This window comes from Pleuronectes platessa, chromosome 22 (genome assembly GCF_947347685.1).
Source record: "Pleuronectes platessa chromosome 22, fPlePla1.1, whole genome shotgun sequence".
In the NCBI taxonomy this organism is placed as follows: Eukaryota; Metazoa; Chordata; class Actinopteri; order Pleuronectiformes; family Pleuronectidae; genus Pleuronectes; species Pleuronectes platessa.
Genome location: NC_070647.1, coordinates 5,385,106 through 5,406,523, shown reverse-complemented (window position 1 = coordinate 5,406,523; position 21,418 = coordinate 5,385,106). Strand labels below are relative to the sequence as shown.

The following is a 21,418-nucleotide window of genomic DNA, read 5'->3' as shown; positions in this document are numbered from 1 at the left end:
CGTCTTGCGTGCATGCGTGCGTGCAACCCGACTATAATTCGGCCTTAAAGCTTCACAACTGTCCTTTTCATCTTAAAGCAGCGGTTAAAACAGCTTTTAAATTTAAATTTTATATGGAATGTGTATGTGACTGAGGACCGGTTTATTCTTTCTGGTTTTAAGTTATTGTACTCACCTGATTGTTGCTGTTCTGTGTTTGTATTCTCATAGTTGAATGCACATATTGTAAGTCTCTTGGATAAAATCGTTTAGTGTTTTAATGGAATACTGAGAAAGTTTAATAAGAAGTTCAAATTATGAAGGAATTTCCAATATTTTGGGAGGATAGATATCTTTATGGAAAGCCAGTAGAAGTTCGGAGCTTACAGGACACAGACTAATCATATCCAACATCATTTCTGCCTATTGAGCGGATTGCTGGTAGATGTGTGGTTAACACATCCACTGTGTATTTAACGAGCACAATTGAAAAAGTGATTGTAATCATGCCACTCTGTACAGGGGTTGAGATGTAGGATTGTGTTTTGGATAATAATAAAATGCTGAAATAATGTGCATTGTTTCAATTTTTTTTTCATAGCATTGATTTTGCTCGTGGTATACAATGTAATTAATTATAGCACACTTACTTACTTAAGATCAATTTACAATTTCAGGTTTTATATTTATTTTAAGCCTTGTGTACTTACTCAAGATAGTTTAGAAAAAGGTGTTATCTTTTCCGAGGGAAACTATCCTGATTTGCATTTGTAAAGCGCAGAGCATTGGCATTTGCATATGAAAGCCTCCCCTAGGATTAGGAGAAGGGGGGTCACCTCCCAACATTCTCAGGCTTGGAAAACGGCAAGACACTGGTAACACAAATTTCTCCAAGAATTTCCTACGACGTTTACTGGCACAAATTCTTCTTTTCATGCAGTGTAGGCTATTAACCTATCTTTTGATTTATCTCAGCCCATAGTGTTGGTTACGTTAGAGACGTCTATAGCTCTGCAGGGATTTAAAAGGGTCTTTCGATATTATTGTCATTTAAAACTTTGAAACCTGTACAAAAAGAAGTGGTGTATTAGGGTTTTAACTCTAACTTATCGTAGCCAGAGCAGCTTGTGATTGTTTAACATTAACTGAACAGTTTTTCCAGTTTGATAAGTACATACGATTATGTTCTGTCTACTTATTTCACAAATCTCTGTTAGTGTGTATGTGGAACTCATCGAGAACCGTTCATCTTATCGACTTCGCAGTCGGCATGTGTTTGTTAAGGGCCCAATGAAGTGCAGTGTCGACTTTGGCGCGGTTTGGACATGACAGAGTCGAATATGAAATTTTCCCTTGGGACCCGAAGAAGTGATGAACCTGGCTGTAGTTCAATGCTTTGGGAAGTTCCATCACCACTGACGAGTAGCAGACTTCAATAACATCACGTGGAATTGAGAGACAGCCAAGTTCATCACTGTTTTTGGGTCCCCTGGAAACAATTCTGGTGCTGTTTTTCGCTATTTGCAGTGCGTTTCTGTAGTTGAATGTGTTGTGACTTGTAGCATGTGTGTGTTGAGCTCTCTTGGCCACTGTACAACATACATATACATACCTTCATGTTCGAAGCTGCAGTGAGTAAGCCTGATATCTATTGCAAAAGATAGAAGATGTTAATGACAAATGGTATTGCTGTCATATTGTCCAGAGATTTTTTCATATAGTTTGTTAACATACAATGTACGCAAATGAGATTTTGTTGTGCTTTAATTTCTCTATATGGCTATTTCTGCTTCTACAGCCACTCTCTGCAATACTGTGCATTTCAAATTACAATTGGCTGCGTGTGTGTGGAGTCTAGTGGGTTAGTAAACTTGGCTCCTCTAGATATCTCTCCTTTTTGACCCTCTCTGTGTTTGTTGGCTTTAGGCCTAGACCACCACCACACACACACACACACACACACACACACACACACACATACACACACACACACTGCGGCACCTGTTGCCAAACCGACCAGCAGCGGCGGTGCTGGCGAGCTGGCTCAGCCTCTCTCAGTGATTACAGCAGGAAGTTGGCGATAAGAGCAGAAATGTCACCTTGGTCTCTGCAGCTTCTGAAAACTCCATAAAACTTTGATTGTGAGTTCACTCTCACACACACACACACACACACATACACAGAAGTGCTGACTGTAAAACTGTGCTGAGTGGGAATATATTACCTCCTTTTGTGAGTTATTTGAACATTATTCCTGAAGTCTGAGCTGAAAAGCCTTTTTACACAGACTGTGAGCTAGAAAATGGTTTATAGTTTATCTCACTGACTTCCTGTTGTCAATGTCTTAGTTTCTTGCCAAACAGTTACCGCTGCTACACCTGTCAAGCTTCTAATTCTATAATGGTACAGATGTAGTCATGTTTACCGCTATAAAGTCTGAGGAACCTTTGGAACAATGGGTGTTTGTGTTCAGACAGAAGTAGCTGGCGATCATGAAGATCATTCTTGGTGGATTTGATAATTTTTAGGGAGCAAAAGATTATTTTGTGAAAGTGTTTTAGATAAGCACGTGATGGCCATGAAATGATATCATACATTCAGATTGAGCCTTAAGATACATGTCTCAGATATAAATGAATCAGTTGATCTTTGTAAATAGAAGCACTTCTCTTATTAGTGGGAAAGATCAGACATTTTTACAGTATTAAAAAAGGGAGGGTCTTTCTAACTGAAGTCTTTCTTGGTTTAGGAGGCTGGCTTAGGATTGATGTGATTAAATATATAATCTTTCTATACCAACATTCGTGAATATACACTATTTTTTGGGAAAACCTGCTGAGGTTTAGTTAACAGTAGAAAGCAGCAGAGGCAAGTGACTCATTACTTCAGTCACTCAAACCTCAAATTCCAGCTGATAACTGTTTTGAAATGTGTGCGGCTGCCTGAACCCAGTCACAGGCGAGATGTGGCTGATATGGCAGAAAGTCGGCGAAGTTGCAGACAGAGGTGACAAGTCTCTATTGCCCTGATGTCTGAGTCTCATGTTTCTGCCAAACAGAGCTGGAGCTGTTAATACCTGTGACTTCACCACAGTCATTTGACCTGGGAATAAATGATGAAGAGAAAAATCTGATGTTAGTGTGTGTTAGTCAAGACCAGCTCACATTGGCCCTTACTCTGATATTTGACTGGCTCGCTGCGACCTGCTATTCTACAGAACAACATATTCAATGAATCATATGCTCATTTTGCATAAGAATTGCTCCTAATAGATTCCCATCAAAAGCTCTGCAGACCTGCGGTACCTGCCCGGTCGGTCAGTCCTTTGGGGGAGGAGTTCAAGAACTTTGGTTTATGTCAGTTTGCATCATGCAATCAAGCACATCTGAAAAAACTAAAATCCAGAATGCAGAATTCGTTATGTGGCTCATTTCCCTGTTCAGGTTGAAGGGACATACCTGAACCTATCAAGTGTGAGAGCCACTAAAATCCACCTGGTGTGGATTCACATGCAGTCCTGAGGTGGTTTTTGAAACACAACAGGAACCAGAAACACCTTAGGCAAATAAGAGAATACGTTTGATCTACAAGTCCCCTTATCCAGGAGAATAATTCAACAGTTTTTTGCTGTTCACAGAGATACTGTATACTCAGTAGTAAATATCCGCCTCCCTATCAGTATGAATAGGCAGGTGGTGTAAGCTGCAGACACACAGAAGCAGTCTGTGCAAATACATGCAGGCACATGGACAGGGAAACACCTGCCCACACCCAGGTGATATGGTGTCTGCCCTACTGTGATAACAGCTGAGAGGACCCCGCATCCCCCCCGCTCCCCTTGGGTCGCTGACATGCGCACAGCAGCAGCGACAGCTGTCTCTCAGCCAAGTGCTGACCTTTCTCTGTTTGTGTGAAAAGCTCAGTTCCTCTTTTGCATGAGATAATGCCGTTGTTACTCTGGGATTATCTTCTCTCAGGAGCCAAACAGCAGTTAAAAATGATGCAAATGGACCAGTCCGCAGGCAAACTGGGCTGCAGAGAGCGGAGATGGCCAGAACTGGTTTGGGCAACTGACGATGCAGCTTTTCTTGTTCATTTTCTATTGACAGTTTAGATTTAATGTTCCCGGAAAGTGCCAGCTGATGCCAAGAGAAACATTTTTCTTTCTCACAAAATGTTCAAGTAATTTTTCAGGTTTTATCTCCCATTCGCAGGTTGCTTCTGATTCACATTTTTCAAAATGAACAGGGAGATCATACTTTGTAGCCAGATGACTCAGGTTCAATTCCTTGTGCAGGTAAAAGTCCTTACTGAAAAAACAATGTGTTCCATGTGGATGTGGACAAGTTCTGCTCAAGCTTAAAATAACATCATGTCTTAATGGATCTGTATTCATAAGAGCTCCCTCATAGCCATTGCCATAGTTGTTACTCTCGCATCTGTCACCATGTTGGCTGAGAATGGGTCGTCCACACTAATACGTTTTAATAGAGGTACATGGAATGTAAACAATCCCTGTGCAGACGAGACTTTCAGCCTCGTCAGGTTTAATCTTTATCTGTAACATGCCTTAAAATACATATCAAATGACCATTCAAACACACTGAGCATTCACAGGCAGTTGAAGCAGATCACTTGAATACCAGCTCCCTTCCTGCCGATTGGACAGCTGTAGCTTTATAAAATGCAGTCTTTAGTTGCACAACGGCTACTAGCAAAGACCACAAGGTCAGCAAAGCTTGTAATTATTATCCATTCACCACTGATGTTCATGGCTGGAGGGTTTTTTCCCCAGAGGAGGTACACATGACGTGTGATGAATCAGCAGAGAACAATGAGTCATGACTGATAAGAACCAGTCTGTTAGTGAACGCGAGTTTAAAAATGTTTGGACTTTCAAGACTAAAATGCAAACCTTGAGTTTTCGAAAAAAAAAAAAAAGGGAGGCAGCAGTAGGGCTGCAGCGGTCTGTCTGATACCACCTCCGAATGTGTGTGAGTGATTGGATCCAAGGACGCTTACAGAAAGTATTTGGGTGCGTTCAGATCTGAACCTAGAGCTGACCACTCGTGATCTGATCACCCAGACTCATATTAACAGATGTTAATACCAGGTCTCAACTCTGTGGTTTCACAATTCACTTATGGTAAACACTATAGGCTTCTATCGTCTACTTGTGACTGGAAACCTTTTTTCTGACATTTAAAGATACTGTTCTGATACTTATTTTGTCTAAACAGATTCTGTTGGGCAGGGCCGGGTCTAGACAGGCATGTATGAGGGGGCAGCCACAAATCTTGAGGGGGCATTGTGCCTAACCCTAACCCTAACCCTATTTAGTTTGAGGGGGCACAACATTTATTTGAGGGGGCCAGGCCCCCTCTTGCCCCTGCCTAGACCCGGCCCTGCTGTTGTTTAAGCTTGGTGTTTCCTACCATGCACCAGTGCTAACAAGCTCCATACACTTGGCTGGAGTGATACATAGCCTGCAGGCAAGTGGTCCCTGAGAAGACACAGGGAAGCAAAGTTTGTTATAGTGCGGCGGAAACAGGATTTGTTTGTGTTTGCAGCTTCAAATCACATCAGTGGATCATAACTGGATGGGTTTTTATCAGGAAAACTGAGATGATGGGTGGGATCGGTAAACATTAAAATGTGTTGGTGTGTAAATGTGTGGATTAACATGTTGCTGTTATGAAGGGACTGGCTGAATTTGTGTCCCATCATATCACTTTTGGGAGGACTGTTTAGAAGCCAGTGTTTATCAGAGCAGATGGAGATTTATGTGGGTGTTGTCTTGTGGGGGACTTTGTAGCTTCTGCCGGTTTTCCTTTTTAGAGAGCGGCGCGAGGCACAACTGCTGTGGCAGGAGGTTTCCACTGAGCTTTGGGTGCAGCTTCAATGACACAACTCATTACCCTGAGTACCGGCTTAGCCAGAAGCAGACTATTGTTTTGGCCCCTATGAGTTTGTCGGTGTGTGGACGGACTCTCACGACATGTTGTGTGAATTTTAATCCGGGAGTATCTCCTGATGATTGACAAGGTCAAAGCACATTTTCCAAGATATCAAATTACAGACAACCCAAAGCTTTTATTAAGCAATTACCCAAAGTTAAGAATTGCATTTGAAAGGTTAAATGCAAATAAGTTTGAATGAATAAATGTAGACTCAGCTGAGTTTATTAAACTGAGTGATTCGGATTTCTGAGAAAACAGTGATCTCATTAATGTGACAATAGAGAAACAAAATGGCCAAGCTTTAAACGCGTGTGTGTCTGTGTGTGTGTGTGTGTGTGTCAGACATCAAGAGATCATGTGGTGTTGGGTCCTTTAGGCCATGCTGGTTCGGTGACAACAGTAGCTGACCTGACATTTGCTAAATCTGAATGAATACACACCCTTTTGTCCTTGAAAGGCAACAACAGACCTGACATTTTCCACCCCGGCCTCTCCGGTTACAGCTTATCTTTAATGTCTTTACCGGCAGGAGGCTCCTCTTTATTTTGCGTATCCTCGGGTTAGACGCAGACATTGTTCAGTCTCCAGGAATGTGAATGAGCCAAGTCCCAGTGAGTCAGCACCTGGGCCGAGGTAACAGGAGTATGGCTGCGGCTTTTTAATACGTACAGAGAAGCCTGTAATATTGGTGTGTTTGCTTTTGTGTGTCTGTGTGTGTATTCAAAGTGAGACATTGCCTTTTGACATTGCCTCGTGCCTTCACCAAACAACTTGAAGGAAGAGAACAACCCCCGGGATTGATTTCCTCTTGTTCTACATATCTACCTTTTGAATTGGTCTCCCTAATGAAAGAATATGACGAACACGTCACTGACATTTTCATATTTCTTATGAATAAATGTTTATACAACACGATGGTGACTCACCCAAGTTAATGCCCTAACACACGCACACACACACACACACACACACACACACACACACACACGTTAACCTAAGTCCAAAAGACGCATGACTTAATTTCTGAGTGAGTGTTTAGGCTACAGTATGCACTGTATGTATTCTGCGCACTCAAGTTTCTATAAGTAAATCATCAAAATAAATCATTGGTAGTGCCACATGAAAGTTTAGTCAATTAACCCGTCTGCTACCCTTTTTTTTTATCTTTCCCTTGCGATTCTTTCCTGTTTCTTATTTTTAAACTCCTATTTCATTCCATATGTCCTCCATAGTTCTCTGTCATTTTTTCAGGATGTTTAAGATCCTTTCTTTCTCAGCTTTCATAATTTTTTATCCATTCTTCCTCTTTCACCTTATTTCCTCATTTCTCCATCTCAGCTGTTCCTTTCCCCTTCTTTCCTTCCATTTCGGATGTTCTTTTTTGTCCACTATAATTTGGCTTTCTATCCTCCCCTCTCATCCTTTTCTCCTATCCTCAAAATAATGTCTGTATTTATTTTTCATTTCTCTCTCTCTCTCTCCATTCCTTGACTCTCCTGTGTTTTTTTTACTTTCATCGCCCTCTTCTCCTACGATGTATCCTCCTTTTCTTGTCTTACCTGTAATTTCCCTGATTTTCCACTCATCCCTCCTTTGCATTTTTTTCTTTTGTTTCCTTTCTGCCCTCTCCTCCTTTTATTTCCTCCATTGCTTGATCTATTTTCCCTTTTCTCCCTTTGTCTCTCCACCTGTTTCATTTTCTCACCCCCTTTTCCACACTCTTCACTCTCCTCTTTGTCATCTATCTTTATTTTCCTCCTTTAATTGACTATTTATCCTGCACTCTTATCTCCTTATCCACCTTGTAATTTATTTTTAATTCTCTCACCCGTTTTCCCTTCCTTTTTTCACATTTCCTCCTCTCCTTTCATAACTCCCCTTGTCTCTTGTCAGCTCTCCTCTCATTTTCATTTCACCTCTTTCTCTTTTTCCTCCCCTCCCCCTGCGTTCTACCATGCAGCGTTGCGGCGAAGGACAATGATCTTATTCATTTCCCGCCTTGGGAAAATGTTTGTGACACTCCAGACTGCTGATGGGCAGTCGTGCGATCCCACCAGTCGACCGGGGCGCCCTCACAGGGGTCGGGTGAGAGAGTTGGAGGATGATGCGTGGGAGGTGAAGAGCGCAGAGTGAGTGAATAGTGGAAAAGAGAGAGAGAGATGGCGTAGAAAGGGACGGAGAGAGCTTCTTTCAATGTCACCCTGTAATCCAACACACTTCATCACTTCCTCTCTCTGTCATTCTGTCCCTCCTCCCCCTCCTGTGTTTCTTTTCATCTCTCCCTTTCCCTCTCTTACTCCCTACCTCTTAATATTCTGTCTCACAGACAGGTGCATGCCTTTTCCTCCCAGGAACGATTCTGTCACATTAATGAACGTTCTGGAGACTGCGGAGTGGATATGATTGTGAATTGGAATGTTGTGATTGTCACCGTGAGGGCTGCTGCCAATGTAGATTTCCGTTGCAGCTCGATAAACTGTTCATATTAGACATTCTCATATACATATTCTTCGTTTGCCTATTCCCTCAAACTCTCCACCAGCTAATTGGCCTAGTTCTAGCAGCAAATTGTGCAGGAGGCACAGACAGGCCCAACTGGAGTGTGGCATTCAGTTTTCAAGGCACGGAGCAGTTGGCGAGCTGAGGCCGTCTGTCCGATGACAGGAAGGAAGGATGACAGAAGAATTTAAAGCCACCTGTGCAGAACATTGAAAGTGAATTTGAAATTGGGATACACGTTAGTTTGAACAACCTACATTAATGATGAATTTAATGACTGCGTGTGAAGTACTTTTACTGAAGATCATGAAATACAGTTGAAAGCTTCAGAAGTGGACCTTGAGTTAAGGTTATTTTGCCAAACTAATGCCAAAACCCTGACCAAAAGACTGCAGGCTATATCCATGTCAAAATCAAAATACACAACATGTTTGTTCATGATGACCATCAGTGTGTCACAGAGTGTAGACATTTTTGCGGTAACTTGACTCTAAAAACATGAGCTCACCTCGCCAGTTTGCTGTCAGGGTTTTCTGAAGGAAAGTAAACCATTCATTGTCACTGCGCAGTGACAGACTTTTCATTTCCACTTGGTAGAAACAGGATGACTGTGGGAGTGCATAACAAAAATAGTCATTATGTAGTTACTGGTTTACTGAAATTTAATGAAACATCCTTCTCTGCTTCACCATGTTAACCGCTGTGCGAGGGACGGCGCTCTTTGCTCCCATTGGTCAACGCCAAATAACCACTTGTAACTACCTGTGTCACACTCGTCTTCTTGTAGGGACGTTGTGACGTGTCCCAGATATGCCCCACTTCTTGCACCCTCTGCTCTTTTTACTCACAACGCCCTACATCTGTCAGGTCAAACAATCATCAGGTTGCTATTATGTAGTCTGGCTGTGCCATTTAAAGATAATAGTTAAATCCTTTCCTGTGACATTATTTCCCATTTTCTTTTCAGAATATGACCTTTGTGGTTGAACTGACAATGAAGATATTATCTTCATTTGCTTGTGTTTTGTACATGTGCTACGTTTTTCCTAGATGTTGCAGTGAGTTGTCTTCTTTAAGTCAATTTTGATAGACTTGGAAAAATATGGAGAGCAATACTTTGATCCTAAATAATATTTTCACTTATATTCAAAAGGTCAGGAACAACTGACAACTGTAGACTTGCAATATGTAGGAAGGAAGAAGAGGGAAGGAAAAGAAACAGTGGGGTGCGTTTACCACGTATTTAGAGAAAAGAAAAATGACAGCTCTCCTAATCGACTGCATTTTGAACACGTGCAAGAATAAATCCACAGTAAAATGCCAGTGTATCAGCCCTCAGCCAGATAGTAGGCAGCAGCAGTCATATTTATATGCATCCCTCTAAAAATCCTCGAATAAAAAAAAACACTTTTCATACAGCTATAAAGCCAGTTCCCTCAGCAAAATACATGAAGAGCCCCAGTTCACTTTTACACCCTCGCATAAATCAAAAACTCTCTGGCATCGTGCAGCTTTTTCCCCCTCCACATGCTGTAACCTTTTGAAACTGTAATGACTCTAAATGGTAACAGCATTTTCTCACAGAATCGGAGCAATCCGGGGGCCGTTAGACGCACTGATCTCCTCTGAAGTCTTCTCTGCATGTGTATCAATGCAAAAATATCTGACTACATATGAGGTATTTAATCTCGTCCTTAATTTTAAAAGATCTCACTGTGATAAGTTACTCAAAAAAAAAATCACCTGTGGCAACCTTTCATTACCATAAATAATATTGTTGCTACTATTATATTTGCAGCGTCTTAATTTTATTGTTGAATGTTGAACCTTGTAATTACCCATCAGGTAAAGTATAGTCTCAGTGTTTCCCAGTAATCATCTAGACTTAGATAGACAGGATAGAAAGTAACATCTTACTTCTCTCTAACTGCCCTGTTGCTCTATTGCTGTGTTATCTTGCTGTGTACAGCGTTAGTTGCCCAGCTTCTGTCCATAAAGTTGTAAGCATCCACGCAGACAGTCACACTTCATAGGTTCAGATGTGGTTGTGCTCGTACCTGCAAGTGGCACCAATGCAGTTGACATTTGTTAACATCGAGTCAAATTTCAATGAGAAGTGAATCAGTCTGTGGACCCACAGAAAATGATCACCAAGCGACAAAGAGATAAACTCAGCGAATAGCCGTTCAAAACCGGAGCTGGATATTGGTGTGATTGTTAGTAATTGACCAAAACAAAGCTTCAAGGAGAGAAACTAGACAAAAATGTATCAGGTAAACACAAACATTACATGAATTCTAATGTGGCTCGATATCTGCAGGATGTGTGACTGGGTAACTAATTCCTTGCAACATCTTTTACTTACAAGGTGATATTTCAATGATTTGCTTCAGAGAATAACTTCATGCCAGCTGAAAAGCTTTTTTTTCAATCAATCAATCAATCAATCAATCAATCAGTTAAGGTGGGTCATCCTCTGCCCTTAACCGTCAACTAAATTGTGGTAAAAACTACATGCAAACCTTTAACCTAGGCAGAAAACAGAGATACCTCCTCCATCACCGACATGCAAACTCAATGTGTCCTGTCGTGCTGCAAATAGTCATATTATGCTCATCTTTCAAAATCTCTATGAGTTAATTTAGGGACAAAATTAAACAGAAGGGTGATAGTAATTTATTTCTAAATATAACTGCTATTTCTTTTTACATTTTGTAAAAAGTTATGTGACAAATACGCAATTTCTAATTGCTTTTATACTTAATTTAACTTCTGGAAATCATGACCCCCCCTCTCACTAAGTGACCTGGCGCACTATCCAGCTGAAGTATCTGTTAGAAGATGGTAAACATTTATTGTCCTTAATGTTGCATATCAGCCAACAAAAAAGTGTTTTTCCAGTATACCATGACTCCCAGGTATACAGTCAAGTCTGTTTACCAGGGGAGACATCTGATGGCACAGAGGAAATGTTAACTTGTTTTCCTTTTTAAAAACAAGAGTAAACTTGTTCAAAGGACAATTGACTCCTTTCCCTTTGCCTGTGGAGGAGTTTATCTTCCAATATGTCCAACGTCATGAACGCACCAAAAACTGAGGCGCTCTCTCACAAGGGTGTAGCGTTTCCATCACTTCGGATTGGAGCCAGAGCCATAGTTGTGTGTAAGGGAGTGAATGCTGAATGTATCAATTACCATTGCAGAAAATAGCCAGATGTTAGTGGGTGTTAGTGGGCTTTTTTTGCCCAGTGGAAAAGGGGCTTAGACTACACTCCTTCCTAACTACGACTCCACAGAGGATAGCTGTTGCTGTGTACGCTCTGAGCACAGCCACAGTTTATATGGTACATGGTATTAATGCTTGGTTAATTAGCTCTCAGGCTACAGCGGCACTCTTCACTACGAGCGTATGATCAAGATTAAACCAGGCCACTCTGAAACAGGGGTAAGCTATACATTATTGATGATCTCTCTGAAGATGCTCCAAATAGGCTTCTGTGTTGCATAAGAAAATGTGAATCTTGTGAGCGGCGGATGAGCCTTTCCTGTCATTTACTGCTTTTATGAACGAGAAGAACGTGGATCACCCACCTCCAGTCAGGTGCCTTTCTGCCTGATAACCTCAGTTAGCTCATTAGCTTGTTATTGGGTTGCGCTTTTATGTGATTTTGAATTTGATTTTTAGTAACGCTCAAAAAAATGATGTATTAAAACCAGGACACTAAAACATTCAATCTGTGCACATTCAAAATCCACTTTTGCCTTCATGCTCGCAGCAGAAAGGGTGAACTTTCCTTTTCCTTTTTTTTGTCCAGAAATGTTTATTTGCCCTCCTCTCAGAAAAGCATTCGGCTCAATGAATCACTGACAGGTTGCTATATGCTATAATAGTTTAGTTTCGATTTTACTGCCTGCCTCTCAAAGCAGCCAGCGGCCTGCAGTGCGAGGATAAATGCATGGAAGTAAAACGACTGTGATGACTGCTGAGTTAGAAAGGCTTTCATGGATCTTGAAACCACTATATATGCTGTGAAAATGGACATAACAGGCCTACAATTTTCACGAGACACCCTGGATGTCTATGGCCATGCCGTCCATGTTCAAGTAATATCTGGACAGTTTGAGAAATAGTCTCAATTCATATCTTGCAGTTGGATGTACAGTGAGATAAGCTCTAAGGTGCATGACTTTGGTGATAGAAATGTGGGCTAAATCATGAATATAGCCCTGTGATACACTGGCAACCTTTCCATGTGTACCCCTTCTGTCCTTGCTCCCTTCGTCTCTCCGCAGCGACCGCAATGCATGATGGTAGATATTGCTTGATTAGCGACCATTGGTTGTGCACAATTTTTCACAATGCATTATGGAAAACATTAAAAGCACTATATAGGGTATAAAAAAAACAACTAAATACACCGACACTACTTTAAAATGGCGAACTCGTGATTAGACACAGCCATGGTCATTCAATGTGCTTCAACCTGAAAGTAATAACTGTAAAATAAACACAAAAAAAGATTTGGGGATTTTCTATTGGCCTGCTGTGGTTCTTTTACTTCATAATCCTGCGACAATTACGTAATTACCGGCGCAGAGAAAATGTGCAGAATAGTATCTAAAAGGTTTTTAGTTTTCTTTTGCAGAGGAGGTCACCTCTATAGTCTTCTAAATAGGAGGCCCTACATAGTGAAGTAGGTAATAGTGAGTTACAAACCCCATTCTGTCATGACATAATGGGTTTACAAAGGTGTCACTGTTCACATTAATGGAGGCTCTGTACCTAAATAGAACAGAGCCTTAATTGGTGTCATTACTAACTCCTGTGTTTACCCACTGTGTCATGTCAAAATGGCGGCTGTGAGAAATTTTCCACTGACTGCATGTTGTTCACATCCAGATAGTTCTGGAGTCTAATGTGGTGAAATAAAAAACAAACACCTGTGCCGGTGTAAAAGACTTGTAACTCGAGACATTAAGACACGTCCCAGCAGAAGAAAGGGCACAGATGGAGCTATTAACATTAATGATGCTGTGTTGCACTGTCACCATCCCAGCAAGTATAACTGGTGAGCCAGAGAGCCCAGCAGCAGGGATCTGACACTTCCCCTAAATGAACTGGAGTCATTGAGGTTATTAATTAGCATTTGGACAGATTACCACAAACTTATGGAGAAATCTTTTCATTTTGGTGCAGATTCCCTTTTCACCTTCTTTAACAAGAGAATGCAAGACAGTGGGTTTTTCAACATTTTGATTAATTTCTCTGAGAACTGATTTTTATGAGTGCGGGCAATTTAGTGCAGTTCTAAATAAAAATCCAGATCTAGGGAATGTAAATATGGTTTCATAAGGGGACTGTTGGAACTTGGCGGTGGTATGCACTCTACTTTAATTACTAAAACAGATAGGGCTATAAACATTTTCTAATAATGTCTCGATAAGAAAAAACTGTGACATATATATTTTGAAATTCAAAACTACTAGATTAAAAGCCGTCAACAAACAGTTAAAAAGCAGGTTGTTTTATTTTGTTTGTTTTGCTTTGTGGCAGCCATCCCTCTGATGGACCTGGACCGATCACATTGATAAGGTATTTGGGATTGACCCCATTTTGCTACAGACAGCCTCAGCTGGAGAACCGGTTCCTTCTCGCAAAGACTAGTTGGCAACCATGAAGGATGACGACAGCATCTGAGAAGGACTAGAATGGGGGCGTGAAGGATTGGCAGGCCAAAGAACCCTCCCTTGAGAGGATGAACTCAATACCAGTCTCTAAGAAAAGATTTATTATACGATTTATTCAAGGTTTGTGTACAATCGACAGAACTGACAGTTAAGATGAAGAATGATTGACTTTAAACATACCCAAGGTCTATATATTTCAGTTGTGATTTGTTGACTTCCATGTTTGGTCACTCACAGTCTCCTCCACTACCTTAACAGGTGCTCCGCTACTCCTTGTGTGTGTTGCCATCAACTTTTGTTGCGTTGAATAGTGTGAAATCAGCCACAGAATTGTGTATTATTGCCTGATGATAGAAACTATATTCTTACCAGCTTGTGAACACACTCTGCTGTACTACTAGTATTGAAATATTCCACAAGGGATCTTGTGCATGGCGGGGAAAGAGGGAGAGAGTACCTGATTTAAAAGATAAGACAGTCTGTGTATCATGATTGACATGAATGTAAGATGCATCACCCTTTTCTTTTGCTTTATAGTGGTTTGAAGACCCTTCCTTGTACAATCAATTTGCCGTAGTATTCCCTTTGCAGTATATTTTTCTCCACCCTGAACATGCAGCTTCTCTGCCGCTGACCTCCTGCTCTGATTGGCAGCCTCAGTGATAGAAGGGGACATTTAGACTGCATGATTGATTTTAACATGTCAAGTGACTGCACTTCTGACCGTTTTTTGTTTCCATGTCTCACTGACCAAGAATGATTGTGTTTGCTTTCCTCCTTAAAAAGAAAAGTCCTTCTTACTCCTCCTGTAATGAATCATAAACTTGACTTGAAGAACATGGAAATGCTCAGGAATCTAACACAACCACTGAAAGCTCGCTCTAATTTGCCTTGTCGTCACAGAATGGTGACGAACGGTGCATGAATGTGCTTGGAGCTTTTAACATTTAGTTACTGCACTTCACACAGATCCTGAATGTCATGCTGAAAAGGCCTGTACTCAAGTTGTTTTCTTATTGTTTGTAACTTTGGGGAAGTTGCGTGACTAACCAATCTTCTTTTCTCTGTTATTGCTTCACGCCCTTAATGCCCAAAACCACCAGAAATATTAGGAGCGGACACCATCCCATAAACCCAGACCATGGAAGCCGAGTAGAGCCTTTTCTTTGGTCTCTCAGATAACACAAACTCTACTTTTTTGTTTTGCCAGCTGTCTCACAGTGTGGTGTGGAAGACTATCTGTACCTCCCACTGTCCTTTTCCCAGACAATCCACTCGCTTGTACTTTTCCTCTGCCGCCGGTTTCTATGGCAACACGAGAGGAAGAAGTTGAGGCAGGGGCTTGACAGAACACCGTCAAGCAGACAGCACAGGGGCGGCTGGGATCCTCGTGAGGTAGGAGAATACCCACAGGGAAGAGAGGAAGAAAACAGGGAGGGGAGGAGTGAGGGGGAGAGTTCAGCCGAGATAGAACCTCACTGTTAAATGATTCCATCTTATTCTTAGCGCCCTGGTCTGTGTTAGTTTGTCAGGCTTATGCAATATCAGGTAAATCCAGTGTTTGCAGGCAAAATCACACAGCGCGAAACACTGGTGTGACAGAGTGTATTTAAGCCTGGGAAATCACTGGGAAATCGAAATATTCACCTTTCAGTACACACCCACCACAACTCTATCAGCAAATCAGTTCATTGAAGCTCTGTGGCTCACATACTCACACTGACATTTTGTCTTTCACTTCAATTTCATTTGATTAATTGACAAAGGGAGGTAGAGGGGCTGAAAACTACCAAGCCCACCAGGCATCAAGGGCACATTTCTGTTAATTGGTGCGCACAAAGTGGTAGTTTGTGACCTCAAATTAATAATTTGGGCTTTTGAAGTGAATTAATAATTCCCAGCGAATGACTCAATCCTTCAAACATACAGCATCATGTTATTGTTGCAGTAGTAGCTGGAGTTACAGGCTGCTGTGGTCAGTCTGGTTGGGAGGAGCGCCCACAGTGTTGACAGCAGAGTAGCCTCTGTACTGTGTTTTAATTTAAGACATTCCATAGAATTACTGCACTTTTTCCTTTAAAGTTGTACTATTTAGTTAGTTTGTAGTTGTAATAAGCCCTGTGGCATCAGTTTTGCTGCTAAATAGGATGTGTTGTTAGGGGTAAAGCTGTTTAATAATATATTCTATTGTTTAATTCCAGTTATAGATATCTACAATTTAATCAGCACCTTAATTCTGACACGTAAGAATTCAAGTTCACGATATCGACAACACCATACCGACTAGTTCAAACTAAATTTAAGACATCTTGAACTTGAATTATTACATGTCAGAATTAAATTGTAGATTTCTGAAAATCAAATTATCATCATAATTTTATTGCCGATATCTGTTATAATATAAAAACAGAATTGCACAGGAAAATGGATTTGCAGGATATGTAGCTTTTGTCTTTTTATCTCTTTAATAATTGACACATTATTCGGTTATTTAAATAACTGTTAGTTGAAGCCGTAATGTCCATGTGAAAAGAATATTTACACCATTCTACGTATTTCGGGGTTTGACTGCACATGCTTTAAGACATGTTGTCCCCCTACTTTAGTTTCCTCCTATTGTACGCGGTGATGCCACGATATGAATATTCTCAGGGAGCAAAATTCTCTTCCTTTCTCTCTGTAGCCTACAAGCTTTGTGGAGGTTAATGGAATTGATGATTACAACAGTTAAGCCTGCAAACACACAACTACATTTTCTGGAGTGAACACCCCAAACCACATCATTGAAATTCTCGATGATGTCTGTGCCTGACAATGACGACACTTGCAACAGACTCCGTTTAGAGAAGCGAATGACGATGAGACTGATGTAACAGTCAGAGTCAGAGCCGCTCAGATCTCCGTTACTTCCACAGGTGCTGGAATTCCGATCTCTCTCAACCAGCGAGTTGGTCTGACACCTGATCTGTGATACATGAAAACATAAAGTGCTTGCTCTTAAGGGTTTGAAGCCTTTGTACAGCAATTCACCAAGACACAATCGTAACACTGTTAATGGTGTGCCTTTGTCTTGTCCAACCTTTTCTGTCACACCAGAATAGACAGGTTACATTTTAAAAGAGCAGCTTGCCATGTAGATGAAAAGGTAATTTTATTTTGTACTTCACATGTTGGCTCACTGACTTCTCAAGGCTCGATTATGCTCAACATGAGATATGTGTACGGGAAAGGGACGGAGCCATCTGTCTGTACTCTGCTTTCATTTCTTTTGTATTCGTGCACATCCTTTGAAACCTTAAGAATATGCATGAAACAGAGCTGTGCCCCTGGAAATCATGGCCGTTAAGCCAGTTCAAGCAAGAGGAACACAAGACATGAAGCAGAAATGTCCACAATGTTGGGAAATGTTTGGGGTGAGACTTTGGAAAGAAACTACAGGCCTCCAGATGATGTTACTTTGCCCTGGCAAAGGGACAAGCAGCTGCTTTTACCTCTTGAGAGGAATGTTATTGTGGCTTTTGTGTGAAATGGAAATGGATACAATCAGCATTCACTCCTTGGTCAAATTACTCATGGGTTTTTATTGGCTCCGGCTCTGATTGGCGGTAATGGAAACATGACACTTGGGTGAATGTACTAATTTGGCAAGACTGTGATGTGAGAGAGCCCCTGAGTTTTAGGTGTATTCATAACGTCGAACTGGTGCACCATGGGAAAAAAACAGATTGTACTCTACTAGCAATGGGAAAGAAGTCAATTTCCTCTTTATTGCAGATGTATAGAGTACAATAAAATGTCTACTTACTGCTCCAACAGAAGTTTATGACACACAATGTCATATTCTACAGTAGGTCAGCCTCTTTGGTCACAGCTATACCTGGACTTCCAACCCCCCATCAAGGCCCCCAGTCATGCCTGTGTTAGATGAACAGGAAGTGAAGGCAACATGTGACAGCCGCTAGGCCAGTAGGCAGCTGTCGGACCTAAGAATTAGATCAGAGGCAGCCGATACACTCACACTCATTGTGAATAGGCCTACACATACACCGAGAAGAAAGGAAGCAGAAGGCCAGTTAAAGCCATTTCCTCTGCTTAGTGGGCTAATTGGGAAGTAAAGTTGTTAATCTGCTCCGCAGCTGTAGTTGCAACCTCCTCAAGCAGTATGGTGTGTGTGTGTGTTTGTATGCGTGTGGTTGCACACTCAAACGTTTTGTATTTCCACTCCAGCTGTCTCTATCCATCAATACCAAGCAGGGGTTTGTGTTGGCTGGAAGCTCAGGAGCTGGTAGTGTTTGACAGGTAGAGAAAGGGAGGAGAGAGGAGGAAGAGGAGGGAGGGGGGGAAAAGGCACATCTGAGGAACCTGTCTGCAGCCTGAACAGTCGGGGAGAATATAACCCTGGGGCGCTGGAACACAATCGCACTTTGCTATCAGACACGAATACAGTTTGATACATCATAGATAAGCATTAAAATCCCCGAGGCCGTTAGTTCTGGCTGGAAGACAGCAGCCATCTCTTTTAAAGGCCCTCTTCAGCGAACCCATTGAAGGATCCATCATTTAGTTACTGTTATCTGTGCGGCCATCATCTTGAGGGCTCGCTCCGATCGATATTTCACCACAGCCCACCACGGAGCAAAGAGGGCTGACTGGAGCGGAGCCGGGTAATTTAATAAAGAAGCAGCTCGTCCACTCTTTTGTCTTTGCCTTTGTCAAACATGATCGTGATCAGAATGAGGACGGGGCGCAGTGAGAGGATGAAGAGCAGGTGATAGAGGGGGAGAACAGCAGTGTAGCCGTTGACTGGATTATACAGATGCACCAGAAGAGGGACTCCATACCTCTTAGGCAACCAAAGACATCATCTTTATATTAAAAGGTCTATATATTCACTTTTCAAGTTGATGACAGATCAATGTGCTTTTACAATACAGTTTTACTATTCACCCAGTCACACACACAAATTAATTAATGTTATTCGGGGAGACTGGGATCGAACAAACAACCCTCTGTTAAGTGGTCGAACCACTCTCCCTCTATAGACGTTCACTGTAGAAAGTCCAGTGTTGATATACGTAACGCATAATAATTCGCACATCTGTATCCAAAGTGTGCAATTATTTTCTCCTATAAAGCGTTCACTTTGTTATACTCACAAAAAGTGATAGAAGTAATTGTGTGCATAAACAAAGATTAGTGCTCGAGAGAGAGGTTCAAACCCCACTTAACTAAACCAATTCCATTTCGCTATATATCTCATCTGGATTTTTTTCCAGTTACCCAGGAAATAATATTTGATGTTGATGTAAAAGATTCAAACATTATACAATACACACAAATACAATATGGTGTAGATTATAAGACTCCTTCCTCTCTCTTTATATTTCTACTCAAAGAGCTGGACAGACATGTGTAGGATTGTTTGGCCTTGTACTGTAAGTGCACTGTGACAAGCTAGTGTCAGTCTGTGTTGATCTGCCCCAAACAGCTGAAATAGACAGTTTGAACTGATTCTGCTCAAGACGACCTATATTCACAGCTCAGTTGCAGATGTGATCTCATAGCTCACAGTGAACTTATCTTTTTTTATCAAGTCCCTGTACATTTAACAAATCTCCGTGTACATACGCCAGGTGCATTTTTTTATTTCAGTTATTTTACTACAGACCTGCCTTGTTCATGTTCTTTATTAACACAATGAATAGTGTGTGTGTATTTGTGTGTGTGTGTGTGTTTTTTGTTAGGGTAAGTCTCTAGGAACTTTACCAGCATAAATACTGACCTTGTAAGGACGAGTGAACCTAATGGGGACCATGAAGCCTCCTAATTTGGCAAAATGTCATTTCTGAGATCTGAGATTAGGAATAAGGTTTAGGCAGAAATGTAGTTGTGTGTTTGCGATTAAGACTGAGGTTTAGGCTGTCCACAATGAATAGAAGTTGATGCAAAGTCCTGACAAAGTTAGGTGCTCAAACCTGTCTGTGTGTTTATGTGTATGTGTGCATGGTTTTAAAACCTGATAACATTGCTCCAACGTTTCAATGCCGCTTCTCTGTACCGGTGAACACACCACACACACTGTAGTTTATACTGATGCAGACATGCACGCACACACTCACACCATCCTGATGCCACAGTAATACTCACAAGCTCTGAAGATGCATATTGATCTGCTGCTGAAAATAGTCCCCAGCCAAATGCACTATTTATGCTGCATGAGTAACATTTGAATTCCTCCAATCTCAGTCGCCTAAGCAGCGTTTGAGACTTGCAGCAGCCAACCTAGCATTATAGAACTGTCAGAAAACTTTAAATCCATTTCACCTGCTCTTTCACATGATGTAACACAAGCAACTTTGTAGGAGGAGAGCTTATTGTGCACCAGCATATACCTATTCCACATCATTGTCAGCGAGTAGTTTTTCATGAACTCAAGCCAACTGAGATGTCCGACTGGCGCTAAAGGCAAGAACCGGTTGTGACTTTAGCTTGTCAGTGTGTCTGTCTTCCTCTAACTCTATAAAGATGGCAGCAGCATGTGATTACAGTTACCGTCAGCCGGAGTCATAGAACATGTGGACGGCAGGAATCTACCACCACCACCAACAATGCAGCACACATCACAGGGAGCGGGGCTGGGTGCCGCCTTCCGAAACATATGTGCAACACCAGCACAAGCTTTTCAAAGAGGATTAGCAGTGGTTGTATAATAAATCACTCTTGACCAGAAAGGCCTTTGTTTTTTTTAATAAAACACAGTAAAATAACTCCTCCGTTTTAACGAGACAAATTTACCCGAAAAATGGACGAGGCCATGGAAACGCTGAGTGTGCCGGGGATGGAGGCTCGTTCTGACTCATCAGAGCAGTCATCTAACGCTCCTTGATTGCTCAGGAAGCACAGGGGCCTACGGTTGCTTTATCACCCTCATTAATTCTCTTATCAGAGACACAGCATGGCAATAAAGCCGCCATTTTCCCCGCAACAGAAGAAAACGTGTAGGTGATGACTAACGAGGATGTGGTCACTGCTCTGCTTGCATGGAAATTTCCACAGAGGTGAGTGACACACTTGCGGTGTTTGATTGATTGCAATACACAGTGAATGTCTTCCTACCAGTTTGGCTTTGATCAATAGCAGGGTTGTAGGGAAGCCATATTTCTTGCTTGAGGTCAAATGGCACCTTGAGAGAATAAGGCGGTGAAAAGGCATCCTGTCGTGTGTGATGCTGCTGTGCTGAACACTAATGCTTTACATCTGCAAAGCTGATGTGTAAAAATGCATGTGCATCTG

General features: G+C 41.6%; 1 long non-coding RNA gene across 2 annotated transcripts in view; it reads left to right on the top strand.

Moving 5' to 3' along the window:
* The first annotated feature begins 2,052 nt into the window (after window positions 1-2,052).
* LOC128428933 (uncharacterized) overlaps window positions 2,053-21,418 on the top strand; it is a 78,508-nt gene continuing 59,142 nt past the window's right edge. For both annotated transcript variants that reach the window (XR_008333853.1, XR_008333852.1), the window contains exon 1: window positions 2,053-2,120. This is a non-coding gene — a long non-coding RNA (uncharacterized LOC128428933). The remainder of the gene's footprint in view (window positions 2,121-21,418) is intronic.